This window comes from Macrobrachium nipponense, chromosome 46 (genome assembly GCF_015104395.2).
Source record: "Macrobrachium nipponense isolate FS-2020 chromosome 46, ASM1510439v2, whole genome shotgun sequence".
Lineage (NCBI taxonomy): Eukaryota > Metazoa > Arthropoda > Malacostraca > Decapoda > Palaemonidae > Macrobrachium > Macrobrachium nipponense.
Window position 1 is genome coordinate 36870094 of NC_061106.1, and position 17500 is coordinate 36887593.

Here is a 17500-nt window from a genome sequence, read left to right on the forward strand (position 1 = left end):
TTTTCTTCTGCGATAAAGAATAACGATGTAATTACGGTTCAAACAATGCCGGCGCCTACGGTTGCCAGCCGCGGAGCCGGCCAGTGTGTGTATATAAATATATGCGTGTGTATGTGCAGTATGTATCAAATAAATTTTTTATCTTTTATATTTCTTCAGTATCATTGTAAAGTTTCAGGTTTGAAATTCCCTATGCTTAAATACCGAATATATTTACTGTTGCCACTTTTACCAAAACAGGTTTTAAAATTACTTGAAACTAATGCGTGTGCTCTGAAATACAGATATGAAAACAAGCCGTATACATTGTGGATACATTTACAGTATCTATGAAATAAGATGCTGCAATAACATTCATGCAACTGGAGTGAAATGCAATTCTCATAAAGAATTGTGGTGCAACAGCTCTTACAAATACACATGCAAATAGTCACATATTATGATAGTTATGTGGCATTAGATATCCCGAATTCGTTTTGATGGCAGGAATTTCACTGCATTTTAGAGTCCATTGACTTGCATTAATTACTTGCGGCTGCGCAGTAGCCCTATAACTACGTGACCCTACACAATGAAGCAAAGAGTGAAAGACGGTTTATTTGAGTAGAGATGACGTTTTAAATATAATACAGTCCTGCTTTATTTAGTCTCTCTCTCTCTCTCTCTCTCTCTCTCTCTCTCTCTCTCTCTCTCTCTCTCTCTCTCTCTCTCTCATATGTATGATAATGAGCCAGATCGAAGTTGCACATATATTATTTCTCTCACCATCTCGCAGTTGAGGGAAAGTATGTGTTTCTCTCTACTAAATGAAGGAAATTTGCTCAACACCAGTATACACATATAAGATAAAAAAAAAATTCACGTCTTGATAAAAGCCAAAGGATTAAAAGAGAAGTTGACAAAGGTGAGACGAAAGCACTCGACTTTGTCGTTCACGGTATCGACATGATGCGCAAATGATAAGGCAGACTATTTTCAGAACAGACCGACGTGTTGCAGTATTAGTTTCTTGCAAAAGGCAGGAACTGTGGGCATCACAGCTTACGTGTTTTATCTGTTAATTGTTTTTCCAATTAAAGTAGAAAGGAATAAAGTAAAATAGTATACTGACATGTGAATCAATATACAAACTGGATGTATGAACAAATACATTATTCCAAGTCAACAGTTCCCTTTAAGGAGAGGATAGGATTCTTTGTGTTCTGCCATATCCATCAAGGAATATACTCGAGACACCCTACAGAGAAAATGACTTTGATGTTGAACTTTGAAACTAATGGTTGTGCCATTTGACTGGTTGACTCTCACCAACTTCAAACCTTTACTGTTGATAAACTGTGATTGTTGGGACTTGGGATTGATTTAAATTCTTCGGAAAAAAATCAGTAATGAGACTTAATTACTATGTATTTGAAAAGCTGTTGATGTCATGACGACTAGCAACCATAGTGTGTTGTATAACTATTTAAAAAAAACTTAGTTTTTAGTCATTTTCTTAAATTTTCAGGATTCATGGTTTGCCCATTTAAGCACTAATAATGAGGATTATATGCCATTAACATGTAAATTTAAGCTTGCCAAAGGAAACAGCTTTTTGGCTGATAAGTAAATTTTTCCCTGTTCTTCGACATCAGAAATGTTTTGGAGGATTTTCAAAACTGTATTTGCTAAAGCTGTTAAATTCATCCTGAATTTATCCAACTTGAGTATTGTTGTGTCTGTTCAGCCTCTTTAAATACTCTTTTTATTTTAATTGTTTACGGAAACTATGGAGGACAAAAATTAAATATTGTTCAACGTATAGCGGGAGAGCAGCGTTTTGTTCTGGTCCTCAGCCGATTGACTTAGTCGGAAAAGGCTGCTTAAACAAATAATAATAATAATAATAATAATAATTTGTCCTGGTCCCCTTAATCAAGAACCGAGAATATTGGACATAATTTCCCAACTATTCAAGGTTTCTGAAGCTCTTTTAATATTAGGGTGCATTTATCATTTAGGGGACGATTCCACGCTTGTACAGAATCTCGCAAAAGTGGTTTCACAACCTCCCCTAGGTAATCTGTGGTAGGTCATTGTCATGGTAGGAATGAAGATGGAGTCTGGGAGGTAGCTTGTTATGGCGTCATTAAGCTGTTGTATATACTGAATTAAAGTTATTTGCGATATTACATGCTATCGAACCATTTGATGATAGTGTTTAAAAACAATTCTGCTACCATGCCTGATATTCTCCCCTCTTAGGAGACGCTGGCTGGCACCAGTTATTCTTTGAATAAGGAATCAAAAGTTGCCAGGTTAATTTTTTTTTTTATGGAATATATTTTTATTTATGGAATATAATTTTTTTTATGAAATGTAAAAATAAAATACCGGTTGAGTGTATCATTTTTCTGAGATGGTAAAAAACGCGCAATATGCAGAGTAATATGGCGGGAGTGGTCAGACTCTAGTTAAGATTACCCCCGGGAAATCAGTTCTGGATTAAGGATTTTTCAGGTCACTCTCCGTTTTAAAGAATGACCCTTGAGAACCGATATTGGTAAACCAGATTCTAATGGTAGATGAAATTGGTAGTGGCCGTGCGCCCCATCTGGATCTCTTGAGGTTTTCTGAATTGGTCCGAAATTGAAAGCATGCAACTTCTTTGCAGTGTTATCACACGAATGTACGTGGCTACGCATATACCCCCAACTTTCGGTGCTGCAATATTTGGGCGACATTGCTCGAAATATTATGCTTAGTAGTGCCAGGCGCATCTGAAAATTGTACAGCATTCGAGAAATTAAAAGGGCATTGTGGTTATTACAATTACATACGTACCTGGCAGAAAGTGACCAGTAGATTCTATGAATGTGCTAGTGTGTCTTTTCCCTTCGAGAACCCTGATGAGTTTCTCTCTCTCTCTCTCTCTCTCTCTCTCTCTCTCTCTCTCTCTCTCTCTCTCTCTCTCTCCAGTAAAGTTTTACTGAATCCTCGAGATGCATCATAAGGCCAGGTTTAGGTAAGAGCTTAATTCGTTTTTGCACAAAAACTTTGAAGCTGGTTATACAATTTGCAATTGAGTCTGAAAAGTTTCTCTTCAAAATAGTTTGGAGTCTGATGACCACGAGTAGTTAGATGCTTTGCATCTAACTACTCGTGAAAAAGTCCATCAAGGTATTTCAATATTTCAAGTTTAACTGTAACGAGGAAAGTAATATCTGACTTCCTTAGAACTTCATCACGTCAAGAGGAAATTTGAATACTTCTGATTATTGCGCTACATGTAGATGTTATAGGTGGATTACGCAATCTCTGCAACCGGCATGAATCACAATTGTTCTTACGTAAAAATATCTTTGAGAAAATACCCTTTTCTTTTTTTCACATTGAGGAAAATGGTTTTACTGCTTTTTGGTTAGTTTATCATTCCGATTGGGATTTATAGTTATATTCACTCCTGCTTGTGTACTTACAAACTAGTTTCCATCGTTTGCATAGCATGTATGTTCATATGATGCATACAGTTGATTTATTGCCTTTTAACAACACTGACCAATTGAGGTTCGTGTTGGTCTTCGAATATTACATGTGTGTTTTAAATTCACATGCCATTTGAAAAGTAAACTTCACAGATTATATATATATAATATATATATATATATATATCTATATATATATATATATATATATATCTATATATATATATCTATATATATATTATATATACATATATATATATATATATATATATATATATATATATATATATATATTTGTCTTAACCTTCACAGATAATATACTATTTGTCTCACATACGCACACGATCTACGCGCGTGTGCGCGCTGTGTGCGTATTAGTCACAACCCAAGTCTTAAGCCTTCCGCGGTAGGGGAAACACGGCCCTTTGTTGACACGAGTGGCGAAATTGAGGACAGGTGAGGGGATCGCCAGATTGGAAAAAAATAGAAACGGAGGTGTGATGGGAAATAGAGAGAGGGAGAGAGAGATGGTGGGGGGGGAGTGGGGGGGGGAAGATTGGGGGGAGGTTTGAAGGGGAAAGAAAGACGTTATATGAAGTTGATGGTACCACGGGGTGTAGGTGAGGGGGCGTGGATGGACAGGAGAGGAGGCGAGATGAAGACGCGATGAAAACTGATTATATGCCAAAGAAGGGTCGCTTGATATTAGGGATGAAGCGAATAGGGGGAACACTGTGTACAGGAATGGAGGAATGGTAAGTTGGCCAACAATAGTGGGTAAATATAAGGCTAAATAAACAGGGAGATCATCTACGGAATGCATTGGCGAGGAAAAGGGAGAATTCTGGTAACTTGATATATCTCATATTACGGAACGAAACGCTGCGAATTATTGAACATAGGTTAAACAAAATCAGTACAGTTTCTCTCTCTCTCTCTCTCTCTCCTCCTCTCTCTCTCTCTCTCTCTCTCTCTCTCTCTCTCTCTCTCTCGTAGTGCCTGCAAATCAAGACTGGTCTTCAATATATTTCGGCATCTAGGGCCCCATCATGTCGCTCGCATTTTAATGCGCAAAATTACTGTACTTCCCGAATTACAATAAATATTTGTGAGAATTCACATATATAAATATGCGGAGGAAAGTGCAAAGCGAGTTAGTTGAATTATTTTTATAATATCCTGCTTCTCCTCTCTCTCGTAACCATTGATCGCTTGACTTGATTCATCTTCTGAAAACTTTTGATCTTCCTCATAACAAAAGAGAGGTCTTAAGAGAACAAACCCGTTCAAGTCTTCTATTCTTTTCTTATATCGGTGTTACCTGGATCCTCTTTCGGTTAATTTCATGTCTTGAACGGTAAGGAAAGAAGGGTTAAAGTTTTGCTAGTTATACATGATGAGATAGCATTGTGAACTCCTATTGGGTTGGGCATGGTAAAGAATATGCACGATCCCTTTAAAAAAAATGACATTACAGCATGACGCCTTACGAAATTAAGTATATGAATGACGTTGACGGAATAGAATATTGATTAAGCTTTTTGTAAATTGTATAGAGTTTCATTGGACAACTTCTTGGTGATTTGACGTTCTGGCATGGGTAAATTCTGAGAGGTATAGGCGAGAACGGGGTGTTTTTCTGCCTTAAATTGGATTTCAGTTGATATAATGTGATCAGTTTGTTGTCGTTGTCGACAAGTGCGAATATTCTTTTATATATATTTGAATTATATATGTAATATATCTCTCTATAAAATAATAATATTGTATATAATACTATAATCTATTATATATATTATTATAATTTATACAATAAATCATATATAGATATATAGAATATATGTATCATACATATACACACACTTACACACACACACACACACACACACATATATATATATATATATATAAGACTACATATATATATATATATATATTAAGATGTTATAATTTTAATATAACTAAAGTGTTTAAAGTTTTTCTTTTTAGTAGAAAATTACTACCACCGGCAGAAATTCTACGATAAATAACTTTACGTTCTTCCAAACCGTAGGGGGTTTATTAGAAGTTTCGGAGAACTAACAAGGTTAATATTGTCCATTAACGAGAAATACAGAGAAAGTGGTTTGCGGAGGAGAGACTGAGTGCTGTCGATATTTTGTGTTAGATGGAAAAGAAAAAATCTCAAAATAACGGTTGTAAGTGTTGTCCTAGCAAAAGGATCTAGGATTTTGTATCCTAGATCCTTCTGACGTCACAGAATTTCCCTCTCAAAGGATTAAACCCCTGTTAACCCTCTCGCCCTCACTTTACCTGCCCGTGGACAGACCTGGTATTCTATAGGCCTTGGTGTTGTCGAAACTAGTGTTTGGTTAATGAAGGTTTAGGATGACATGATACTAGATAGTTTGAAAGGAGAAAGCTGTGTAAATGATTGTTGCATGTATGGCGCTTCTTTTAACGTTTTTTTTTATATAACTAATATTTTTAAGCGATTTAGGTTTTAAGTTCGACTGATATTTGATAAATAAAAGGAATAGCTACGTAAAATATATCAGCGTTATTTAACGTCTAAAATTAGGCAAATTTAGCCTTCCGTCTGAAGTTGACTTCAAGAGTTGAGTGGATTTGGGTCACGTTCTGTTATTTACAGAAAATGGGTAACTATTAGTGGTGATGATAATGATATAGTATTAATAATTTAAAACACCATAATCAGCAATTTCCTCTTAAATAAGGACCAAGAATAATTACTCATCCCGAATCGCTTTAAGATAAAGGAGTACGAGGGACATTTTTTTTATAATTATAAACTATCTTTATTAATGAAAGAAAAAAAAATCGGTAAATGTGAGAACAGGGAAGAAGACACCGAAGAAAGAAAAAGTCTTACTGTCTTGAAAATAAGAATAAACAAAACATGAGAAAGAATGTTTGTGTGTCGCCAGTGGTTGACATTTCATTAATTAAGAATCGTTGGTTTGTTCTTCAACGGTAAAGTTGTCATTTATAGAACAGTAAATAGAGGAAAGGATGAAAGTTTAATTTGGTTGTTGGTTGCTGTGGATAATCATTCTGTTCCTCATTTTGCTATTCCGTTCCCATTATTCCCTTCTCTCATTGGTATTATTCTTCATCCTTCCAACAATTGTGAGCCACGAAATGAGGTTTAGAAACGAAGGTTAAATGAAATATTGATGCTGTGGCCAACGCTGCGACTGCATCTTGGTCATCTTCCATTTTCTCCAGCAGTCAAGAGCGTGTACGTTCGTGGCCACCGTATGATTCCTAAGGGACAGTGGCTGCTTCGGAGGACGCATCTTAGCCTTAAGCCGTGGCAGAGTGGGGGTACCCAAGGCTTGACCTCCTCCCCGTTTTTTTTTTTCTCTTTTTCGTTTTTTTTTTTTTTTTTTTTTTTTTTTTTTTTTTTTTTTTTTTTTTTTTTCGTCTAAAACCGCTGCAGAGGAGAGCATTCTCCTTAGTTCGGGTCGTCATGTTCTCCACATGTTGCTGGTAACACAAAGACGTCAATTCCAGGAGTTATATGGATTGTTGCAGTAGGGAATTAGTGACGTCAGTACACCGCATAGGCATTACTTAGGTTATTTGGAGCATCTCTTCGGCCCCTAGCTTCAACCCCTTTCGGAAGTTCCTTTTGGCTGTACCTCTTTTCATATTCTCTTCCATTCATCTTACTGTCCACTCTCTCCTAAAAACTGATTATAGTGCAACTGCGAGGTTTTCCTTTGATAACCTTTCAAACCTTTAACTGTCAATTTCCGTTTCAGCGCTGAATGACCTCATAGGTCCCAGTTCTTGGCCTTTGGGTTAAATTCTATGTTCAGTTCAGTATAAGTTCCCTTCTCCAATGGGCCCAGTCAACACCCATCATTTAGGTATTCATACGCAATAGTAAAAAGATTTTTACTTAAAATAACAATGTTACTATTCGCTCACTAAGTTGTTGAAAAGGCGAGACGCTTAAAGATCGACATGTGTGAAAAACGAAGAAGACTCTTACTTGACTGGAAGAGCTTGTATTGAAATTAAGGGACTTTCCAGAATCGTAAACAGTCGAATTCGGAAGAAACTTGGTATTTGGCTGTGGTCTAAATATTCACATATTTTGATTTAGTGTAAATCATCTAAGGTAAATCATCAAGCATCAATGCTTTTCACTAGCCAGAAATGTATTGCCAGGGGTTAAACAGACGTTAAACATAATTACCAGACATTTGCATACTGGCCTTCATAGCAGATGATATGAGTATCCATCCCAAAAATGGTTAAGAGATCGTTACTACTAGACTTCTTAGCACTTAATTGGTGTATTTCATAAACCAGAGAAATGCTAGTATCAAATTTTTGGAGGCGGAGGTTCGCCCAGAATATCTATATTGGCATCAAGTCTATTCAAACACAATAGGAACAAAAGACTGTTCAAGAACAATGAGAATTATGAAATATGAAAAGCTCAAAATAAATGAGTTCTCTCACCCCTCTCTTACAAAATTAGGAGAACATAATCCAACATTTTATTCTCAAGAACGATACATTTTCGGAGGATTAGCATATTAACACGGAAAGATTATCAGTTTCCTGTTTCCGATATTAGGGAGGAGTGATAGAAGGGAAGAGTTATCAAAATATGAAATAGAAGATATAAAATGGGACGGATTCAGTAACTCCAGTTACCATGTTCATTATGACCTTAATGATTTCCATCCTGGAGTGAAAATTCATCGAAAAGAACATCATCAAAGGCCATAGCTGTTTGTGTTTGTTAATCTTGACTTTTGCCCTTTCACTGTTACCGATTCTTTTGGTTTGATTTTGATTTGATTTGTATAGATTTTTGGCATTATGCCAAGCACTGGGGCAACTAAGGCCATTCAGCGCTGAAACGGAAATTGACATTAAAAGGTTTGAAAGGTGTTACAGGAGGAAAACCTCAAAGCAGTTGCACTATGAAACAATTGTTAGGTGAGGGTGGACAGTAAGATGGAGAATACGAAAGGAGGTACAGTAAAAGGAATGAAAGTAGTTGCAGCTAGGGGCCGAAGGGACGCTGCAATGAACCTTAAGTAATGGCTACATTGCACCGAATGAGGTGCACTGACGGCACTATTTCCCTACGGGGCCAATTCTTTTGGGAACTTGAACAAATTTTCGGGTAATGTGAGAAGGTCTTATTGGTTTTTAGGATCCAAAGCTGACACTGGGTCTTCGGAGCTTTGCTATAAATCTGGCAAATCAAGGATGCGTGGCAGATTGCTTCTCTCTCTCTCTCTCTCTCTCTCTCTCTCTCTCTCTCTCTCTCTCTGGGATTTTAGTAATTTAGTCAAGTATAAATGTTATGGTGGTTGAACGTTTCAGATTTCTTGCAGCAGCCTCCTTTTACTTCCTTTTGAATACAGAAGGGTTACAACGTGTAAACTTGACTATCAGTCTGTGAAGGAAAATAATTTTTCTCTCCTTAAAAGCATACCCGTGCCAAATGCAGTGGTCGGTGTGTAATGTCATCGCAAGAATCCTAAGACTTTTTTTCAAGTTTGTATAGACAAAGTGATGACAGACGGCTGTCTGGAGCAGTGTTTGCCTGATATCGGGCGAGAAATAGACAGGTTTTAGATTGATTTGATAGGGATCCAGTTTTTGCTCAGTTCCTAAACCCCTTTTCACTAAAGGGTTTTCAGACCAGTGCAAGTGAGCTTTTTTGACAATGGTGATTATATACATACATACATACATATATATGTATATATATATATATATATATATATATATATATACTAGTATATATCATATATATAGTCTATATATATATATATATATTACACATACACACCACCCCAAGTTGTTTTAGTCGCATTTTAGTAGAGCGAATTTTAATTTCGACCAAATTAAGAACTTCAGTCTTCTTGTGGTAAGGAACCGTAATGATGTTAAACATGAAAAAACAGTATATTTCAGAAGTACCTAATTTGCTATATGTTAATTTGATAATTCTTTCAATATAGCAGATGACATCTTTTTCAGACTTTATTTTGTGATCTTTTCCACATCGTGTCTCCGATTCTTGTTTTTATTCAACCTTATACTTGGATTCCTCCATTATATGAAATCCCAACTTATTTCCCAAATCCTCTGGTTTCTGCTCTTTCTTATATCCTTGCTGCTCAACTTCATTTATCATTCCTTGGCATTTTTGCTTACCTTTGAAATTTTTTGGGGCCTTAGGAAAAACACGGTCGTGCGGAACAGACCAGTTTTTCTAGGCACACCTAATCAGATTTTTCCCGGTGATCTCACATTCTTAGGATTGGAGTTTCATTTTTTATTTGGCTCAACCTCGCCATCATATTCGTTCTTCATTTTTGAGCCTACGGTGTTTTATCTACTTTATTTGGTCTGTAATCTGTCACGCTCTGTGTCCTTTTTATATGATCATTCTCCCTTGTTTAAAACGCTCGTGTACGTTTCCTTTCAAAGATTTATTTTTTAAATGAATTTCAGTCGGTACTCTTCATATTCTATTCTCTTTTAAATCTGAACTCATTTAAGTGCGTCAATTAATTTATTTTGAAATTTTAATTTTTTTAGTCCTCAATTTACAGTTCATTCAAATTTTATTCAACTAACTCACTGTCGCATTGTTTCTCCAATTCTTTATTATTGTCATCTTCACACATTTTTTCCTTCTTTTCATTACCATTCCCTGTTTATCTGTCTGGTTTGTCCCTGTCTTCAACCTTTCTTCTCTCTTTTCTTTTTCATATATATTCTGTCGCTGCTTTTTTGCCGTTCGAATATGTTTTTGTATGTGTGTTTGTTTTTTTTTCCTCTCCCTATCCTGTTCGGAGATGCCCTTAAGTGGGATTCCTTGACTCTTGATGTGTTTTTACATATTATTGCGTCTTACATTCTCTCGTCTCTCTTGCTATTTATATTATATATATTTTTCCACTCATGAAATCTATTTGTTGACGCGCATGGGAAACGTTTCCATTGATGTCAATATTTTGTTTTTCCCTGTTCCACTCTTTCGTGCTCCTCCTCAAGTCTCTTCTTCAATTCGTATTCCATTGTACGAAAATCATTTTTGACTTCCACCCTTCTCCCTTTGTTATCATTTAACACTTGATTGCTTTCGCCTTTGTTTCTCCTTCGCCACTTTTTGTCTGCCAGTTGACGATAATTTGATTTTTCCCGGCGTTCATTCTTTCGGAATATTGACATAATATTTTCTTGGTTTTCTTACTGCTATTCAAGAACTGCTACTAAAGATTATGTTACACATTTGGGCGTTAACTTTGAGCTATGAAAGCTGGTTGTTCTATGAACTCTTCGTTCGTGTTTTGAAATTTTTAATCTATCTACCAGATTCACCTAATCTTCAGGGCACTCACTCCATTGACACAAGACTGCATTCACATCTTAAAACTCAAATCCGTTGTACCTAGTTAGATTGTGTGATTTTTTATGATTATTTACAAGGATTTTCGGACCTCATGCTTTCAGCATATAGGCCTCGATTTTAAATGTCATACAAATAGCTTTGACAAATAGTTTTGAGGAATTGGAAGGTCTGAAAAAAAATCAGATAGAGTATAAGACTAGGTCCATAGATCGTTATTACCTCGTAGGCAATCCATTTTACGTGCGACCTACTGCATACTTTTACACATTATCACTAAACAAGGAAGAGAGACGATGCGCATTTATTTAAAGATATTAAAAGACAGTTCATTAATTTGTTACCCACTAGCCTGAGAACCGGTTGTTAGGACACGTTTTGAAATGATATAGAAAAGGGATGCAGTTGTTTGGCGTCCTTGCTAGAAGGATATGAGGACGTCACGTCTTTGTCAGGCAATCCCCTCAGCATCCAAAAATCAGCCCCTGACTTTTTTCTTAGTTTTGTTTCTCTTTGGTATGACACGGCCGTCCCATCTTCTGCAGTCAAGTTCTCGAAGTGTGAAAGAATGTGAAATAGTTTTTTGAGCGGGAAATGTTCTCTCTCTCTCTCTCTCTCTCTCTCTCTCTCTCTCTCTCTCTCTCTCTCTCTCTCTCTCTCATATATAGTATATATATATATATTATATATATATATATATATATATATATATATATATATATATATATATTTTATATAATTATATATGCATTCAGTTTTTGTGCATAGGTAATTTCCTCATTTTCCTATCAAATTGTACCTTAATGGTGGGCAAAGGATCGGTTTCTCAAGCCCGGCATACGTAGTACATTCGTTAATGCTCGAATGGTCGCCTTTCGCCAGATTTTCGTACAAATCCACACAGTATTTTGCCTCTTTCTTGTTAACAAACAGAACAACAAACCAGACCAAAAGCATAACCTTGCCTGAGATGATTATAATAGTCAGTGAAACTGAGTATTTGATTTTCGATAACTGGAGTTTTACGACGTCAAGATTACTCTCTTATAATTATATAATAATTTATTGAATATTTATTTAAGGCCTTAAGAAGATTTTTCTTAATAATAGAACCTGTGAAGCTCAACGAAGGTTATGAAGTGTATAATATAACAGTAAACTTGACCCACGGAACGCGTGGAATGACGTCATTAACATTGCCGGAGATGTACAAAGGCGATTATTAACCTTAATATTTTCAAACTCAATTTCAATCTTGTTCAGGTACTTCTTGGAAATTACTTTTTAATGAGGAAATTTATTACAGAATAAAAAGGCTGTAAGTACACCTTAAATTTCTCATTAAAGTCTTCTACGTTAGCATTTATCCATTGCGTTAACTTTTTTTTTCTTCCTTTTTTTTTTCTTACTCAACACAGAGAACAAAGGCGCTGTGTCAAAACAAGACTTGTGCCTTAACAAGTCCATTTCTCTTAAATGCAAATAAGGGCAAAACCTTGGTAATGAGCGAGTTTTAATTATTTCGGATAGATCTTAAGTGATGAGAGTTTGGATCACTTCATTTATTTTGGAAAAAAAAAAGAATTGACATATCGTAACTTTAACTAATGACGAAATCAGGCTCTTGGCCCTTACTGTGGCGGCCGTATGTCAAATTGTTTGTATATTTTTTTTATTCGAAGGATGCCCTTAGGAAGTCGACCCTATTAACAGATTCCTTAAAAGCTGTCAATTCTTGGCAGACTTATTTGAATTGAAACTGTGTTGTTATAATGGCGAATTTAGGTAGTTCTGTTTGATGCATTTATTTATATATGGTCTTTTAAAAGGATTCCCTTTACATCTGATTGTGGCGTTGGTTCCAAGGTATTGTTTGGTTAGGGTCGTTTGTTTACCCTCGACTAGATATCGTTCCCATTTTGGTTGAGGGGAGAAGTTTTCTAACGATAATGGTTTGGATCATTATTGCAATAAAGCGCTGTTCGGTTGGTTTCCACTGCAGGATTTTCTTTCATTTTGAGCTCGATGGTCCTTTACTTTCCGCGTTTTTTTTCTCAGTATCTTATAGTTTTTTTTTTCATATGACGTTAAATTCACATTTACAATATAGTACAGGTGGTGTATTCTTGTTTAGAGATTCTATGCAACTAAAAAAATTAAATTTTGCCGTTTTTTTTACGCTGATAGTTTTTGTTTTTGTATATTTTTGACTTATTATTGTAATAAAGTTCTTGTATCCTTAATTTACAGACATAAAGATCAATGCCACGTAATTGAAATGTATTTAACTAGGATTCAACCTAGTCGTAACACTATTGACTATTGTTAGGCATTTTTTATCGTGAATTTACTTTATATACGGTATTACAGCCATTGCCTTTTATTGATTCTTGACGAGTGCGTGACCATTCTCAGCTCTCACATCTAAATTTATCGGCATTTTTCGAAAACGGTGACAGCAGTTGATAATAATTGGATTGGTCGCTGCTTTGTTCTTCGTAATTATTTTTCCTTTCTTTTGTTGTTTGAGGCTTCTGACAATAGTTTATGCTGCCGGTCGCTGCTGCTAAAGATATCTCTCTACAATATTTATAGAAACCGTTGAAGTCCAGGGCTGTAGAGACATTGTGTTGAGGGGGTTGATTATTGTTTTGTTTTGACGGCTTTAATGTTTAGTTATTTCGTTGCTAGGTGTTTGAATGTCAGAGTTTTATAGATGAAGGCAGTTCAGATTCAGTGTTCATTACTCGAATGCGTTTTTATGCAAGTAATTTCTCAGTTTGTTCTTATAAACGGAATTTTATATAAATGTAAATGATATATATATATATATATATATATGTGTGTGTGTGTGTGTGTGTGTGTGTGTGTGTGTGTGTGTGAATATATTTATATATATTTATATATGTGTATATTTGTGTGTATAACTGAATCACGAAAGTTAGGAACGTGATAAATCCATGAATAAAGGTATATGCCACGAGGTAAAATAAACAACGGCGTAACCGCGAGATCTTACAACGTTCAAACGTCCATTACTTAGCAGATGAACTGACATTCATGAGGAAATGACAATACAGGAAAGGCGTATAACTGACAGATAGGGATTAAACATGGGTACAATTAAAAGTTTAAGACACAATCTGCTCAGACACAAGTACAAGACAATTAAAGGATTATTATAGGTGACAGCTATTCAGAACTTTGGTAAACAAAAACATATTCACAATACATATTAAACATACATATACAACGAAGATATCTCTAAGGCAACTAATTTTTATTTAAGTCTGTAATTATATCTGAAGTCATTCTTAAACATGTTACAAATACAAGGGTCTAAATGAAACAGGCCACGGCTAATATTGAAATTAAAATGCGAAGTAAGTTGTATTAAAGCAGATTCTAAAAGATTTCGTGATAAGACATCTTTTGACCTTGCAGTTACTGAACTACCAATCCAGTTTATTCGGTGGTTGTTTTCACTTAAATGAATGAATATTGCATTAGATGTTTGCCCAGTTTTTACAGAATATTTTTACTGGCTTAACCTTACTTCTAAGCCCTTGCTCGACTGTCCGAGATAAAATGAGGGACAATCCATACATGGAATTTTATATATTATGTTACTTTCTCTGGGGCCATTTTTTATTAACATTCCTTTTATTGTGTTATAATAGGAAAAAACAAGGTTGACCTTAAAGGCTTTTAGCAATGATTTAATAGTTCAAATCCGTTAAAATAAGGCAAACTGAGAATGTTCTTAGAATTTTCTTTCTCCGTGTTACTTAAGGGGCCCATACACGTTCAAAAAAAGCGTCAAAATTTTGCATCAAAATTTTGCATCAAAATTTGAGTGTGTAGGACGTTTTGATGTCATAAAAAGATTTGAAGCAAAATTTGGATTGATCAAATCCGTTTGATATTTTTTGACGAGTCGTCAGATTTTTTATGCGTGTGTGGCCTCCTGTCAAAATTTTGATCAAACTTTTTAGTTCGCAGGTGACTGACGAGGAGATAGGATCGCCATGTCTATGAAGAAGGAGGCCGAAAAGAAATTTTTGATTGAAGTTTTAGGAGTGTAGAGCCAATGCTGTTTTTATCGCTAAATTAATCATCACTGAAAAATATATTTCTAAATATTTCTATTTTGAGGCAGTGGAAGTACAGAATTTTTCAATCTAATTCGTATATAAAGTATTTTGAAAGCCAACTATAATTTGATTAAAAAAACCATCAAACAGTCAGTATTTTTCATACATAAATACCTATTAATTCTCTCATTACAAACAAAGATAAAGCCTAACGTTCTAACTTATATAAAGTACAGAATTTTGCATAAAAGAGTCGTGTAATTTAATCTGTATATAGCTGCCATAAAGGAGAGTCAGGTACAACATTCAAAAAATGTATTCCCTTACTGAACGATCAGTAATTTACATACTAGATAAATAAGTATGCATGTCCATTTTTCTTTTACAAGAAGAATTAGATGTAATTTTATGTTAAGTAACCTATAAATTGTTATGAAAAATTACTGCGCAGAGTTTTTGACGTCACAAAAACCCAAGTCTAGTAATTTTCCCGTTTTCAAAACCAGTCTTTGACCATTTCCGACGTTTACCAGGAGGTTTATCAGAGTCCAATGCCAACACTGATGCATCCATGTCGAAGATTTTGACGATACTGAATTTTGATGAGAAAAACGGCTAAACGTGTGTGGGCAATTATGCATAAAAATTTTGTATCAAAGTTACACGTCAAAATTTTTATGCAAAATTTTGACGCTTATTTTGCACGTGTATGGGCCCCTACACTATAAAACTTTTTGTGGGCTTTATTATAACAAATATCTAATATATGTGAAGGATAACATAAATCTTTCCCTATTTTTCTTATGTATTCAATATCTTGATCCAAATATTGGGGATTGACAATGCACAATGCTCGTAAAAACATAGAATCTGCTAAGTAAAGGACGTTTGAACGCCGAAAGATCTCGCGGATACTCTGTTGTTTATTTTCCCTCGTGGCATATACCTTTATTCATATAATATATGTATATATTATATCTATATATAGGATTGTGTGTACACACACACACACGCACACACATCTAGTGTGTCCACAAAGTCATGGTGCAATTTGAAATACGTGTGGCTTGGTAAATAACACGTCCTTCAAAAAACAATGGTCCCATGATTCGATTATTTCCCAAAGCATACCAGACATTAATTTTGAAAGAATTTAATGCACAATACACTTTGAAAGCCCATCTCCAAAGATGCTCTTGGCTAGGAACCAATATATTACTTAGCGCCGGGACCTACCGCTTATTGTGGGATCTGAAACACATTATATCGAGAATAAATTTCTAATCAGAAATAAATGCCTCCTGTGAGAAACAAGAGGAGTTTATTTCAGGTGATTAGAAATTAATTTCTCAATATAATGTGGTTCGGATCCCACAATAAGCTGTAGGTCCCGTCGCTAAGTAATCAATTGGTTCCTAGCCACGTAAATAAAAATCTAATCCTTCGGGCCAGTCCTAGGAAGAGCTGTCAATCAGCTCAGTGGTCTGGTTAAACTAAGATATACTTTTCGACTCTATCTCGAACTTCTTTCGAAGTATTGTTCTTCAGATGCTACTTTTCCGTTATCAACACATTGTCTGCCAGACCGTTGTTTATCTACAATAGAACCTGTTTACTTTAATTTCATCTTCCACCTGGCTATGCAGTGCCTGTGTGGTGCTTCTGTATTGTTTTGAATTGTAAACCTTCTTTGGACAGCGACAGTACATTTTAGCTCAGCCAGTAGGTAAAATTTCAGGAGAACAGAAACACTAGACAATCAAGCTCTCTTATTCCTTTTACAGATTAATTTTATCATGTATAGTTACGAAATATATATATATATATTTACAGGGTTTCTATGTCCATAAAGTCACGCGCGCACTGACACACACACGAAAAGTAGTTTTTTTAGACTTGATAGAAGCTATCTGATACATGATAGCCAAGTAATGCAAGTAATGTATAACTGATCATCAACAGTTTTCACAATTTTTGTTGTAACCAGTTACCTCAGATACGCGTGTTCGGGTTATTACTCTTTTGTTATATATCCCGCAGTGGTTTTTCGTATTTTGTTCATATTTATTTACCCCCATATGTCGTCTGTTGCGGTAGATACGGCTGCCTAAATCAAATTCGATCAGGTGATCGTTTATTCCCCATCTTCAGTGATGATAAACATGTCATTTCTTATTACCTTGATCTCATTTAAAGATATATAACTTCAAAATAAGAATTTACAACAACAAAGGATTGACAGCTGAAAATTTAGTCAAGATTAAATAAAATTTCTTGGTGGTTTCCCGGGAGATGCTAGGGAGAGCATAAACCGACTTTTTCTCTTGTTCTTTCTCTCCTAACACCGCCTCTTCTATTTACTTCTCCTACGCTCTTCTTCAGTCCTTTATCTGGTGTAGCCAGGTAGCTAATGATATCGTGATTTCTCAGGTGACGGCTTTTAATGCGATTGGGGGAATGAGAAGCTTGGATCTTTCTTTCGCTCTTCTTTTGCTCCATTCCTTTTGTTATCCTATGTATTCCTC

General features: G+C 35.4%; 1 protein-coding gene and 1 long non-coding RNA gene across 3 annotated transcripts in view; one reads left to right on the forward strand and one right to left on the reverse strand.

Annotated features, from left to right (window-relative positions):
• Positions 1 to 17500, reverse strand: part of LOC135214915 (cGMP-specific 3',5'-cyclic phosphodiesterase-like) — a 331952-nt gene that overhangs the window by 79430 nt on the left and 235022 nt on the right. The window lies entirely within an intron of this gene.
• The window catches only part of LOC135214916 (uncharacterized), a 286642-nt gene that overhangs the window by 24512 nt on the left and 244630 nt on the right, over positions 1 to 17500 (forward strand). The window lies entirely within an intron of this gene.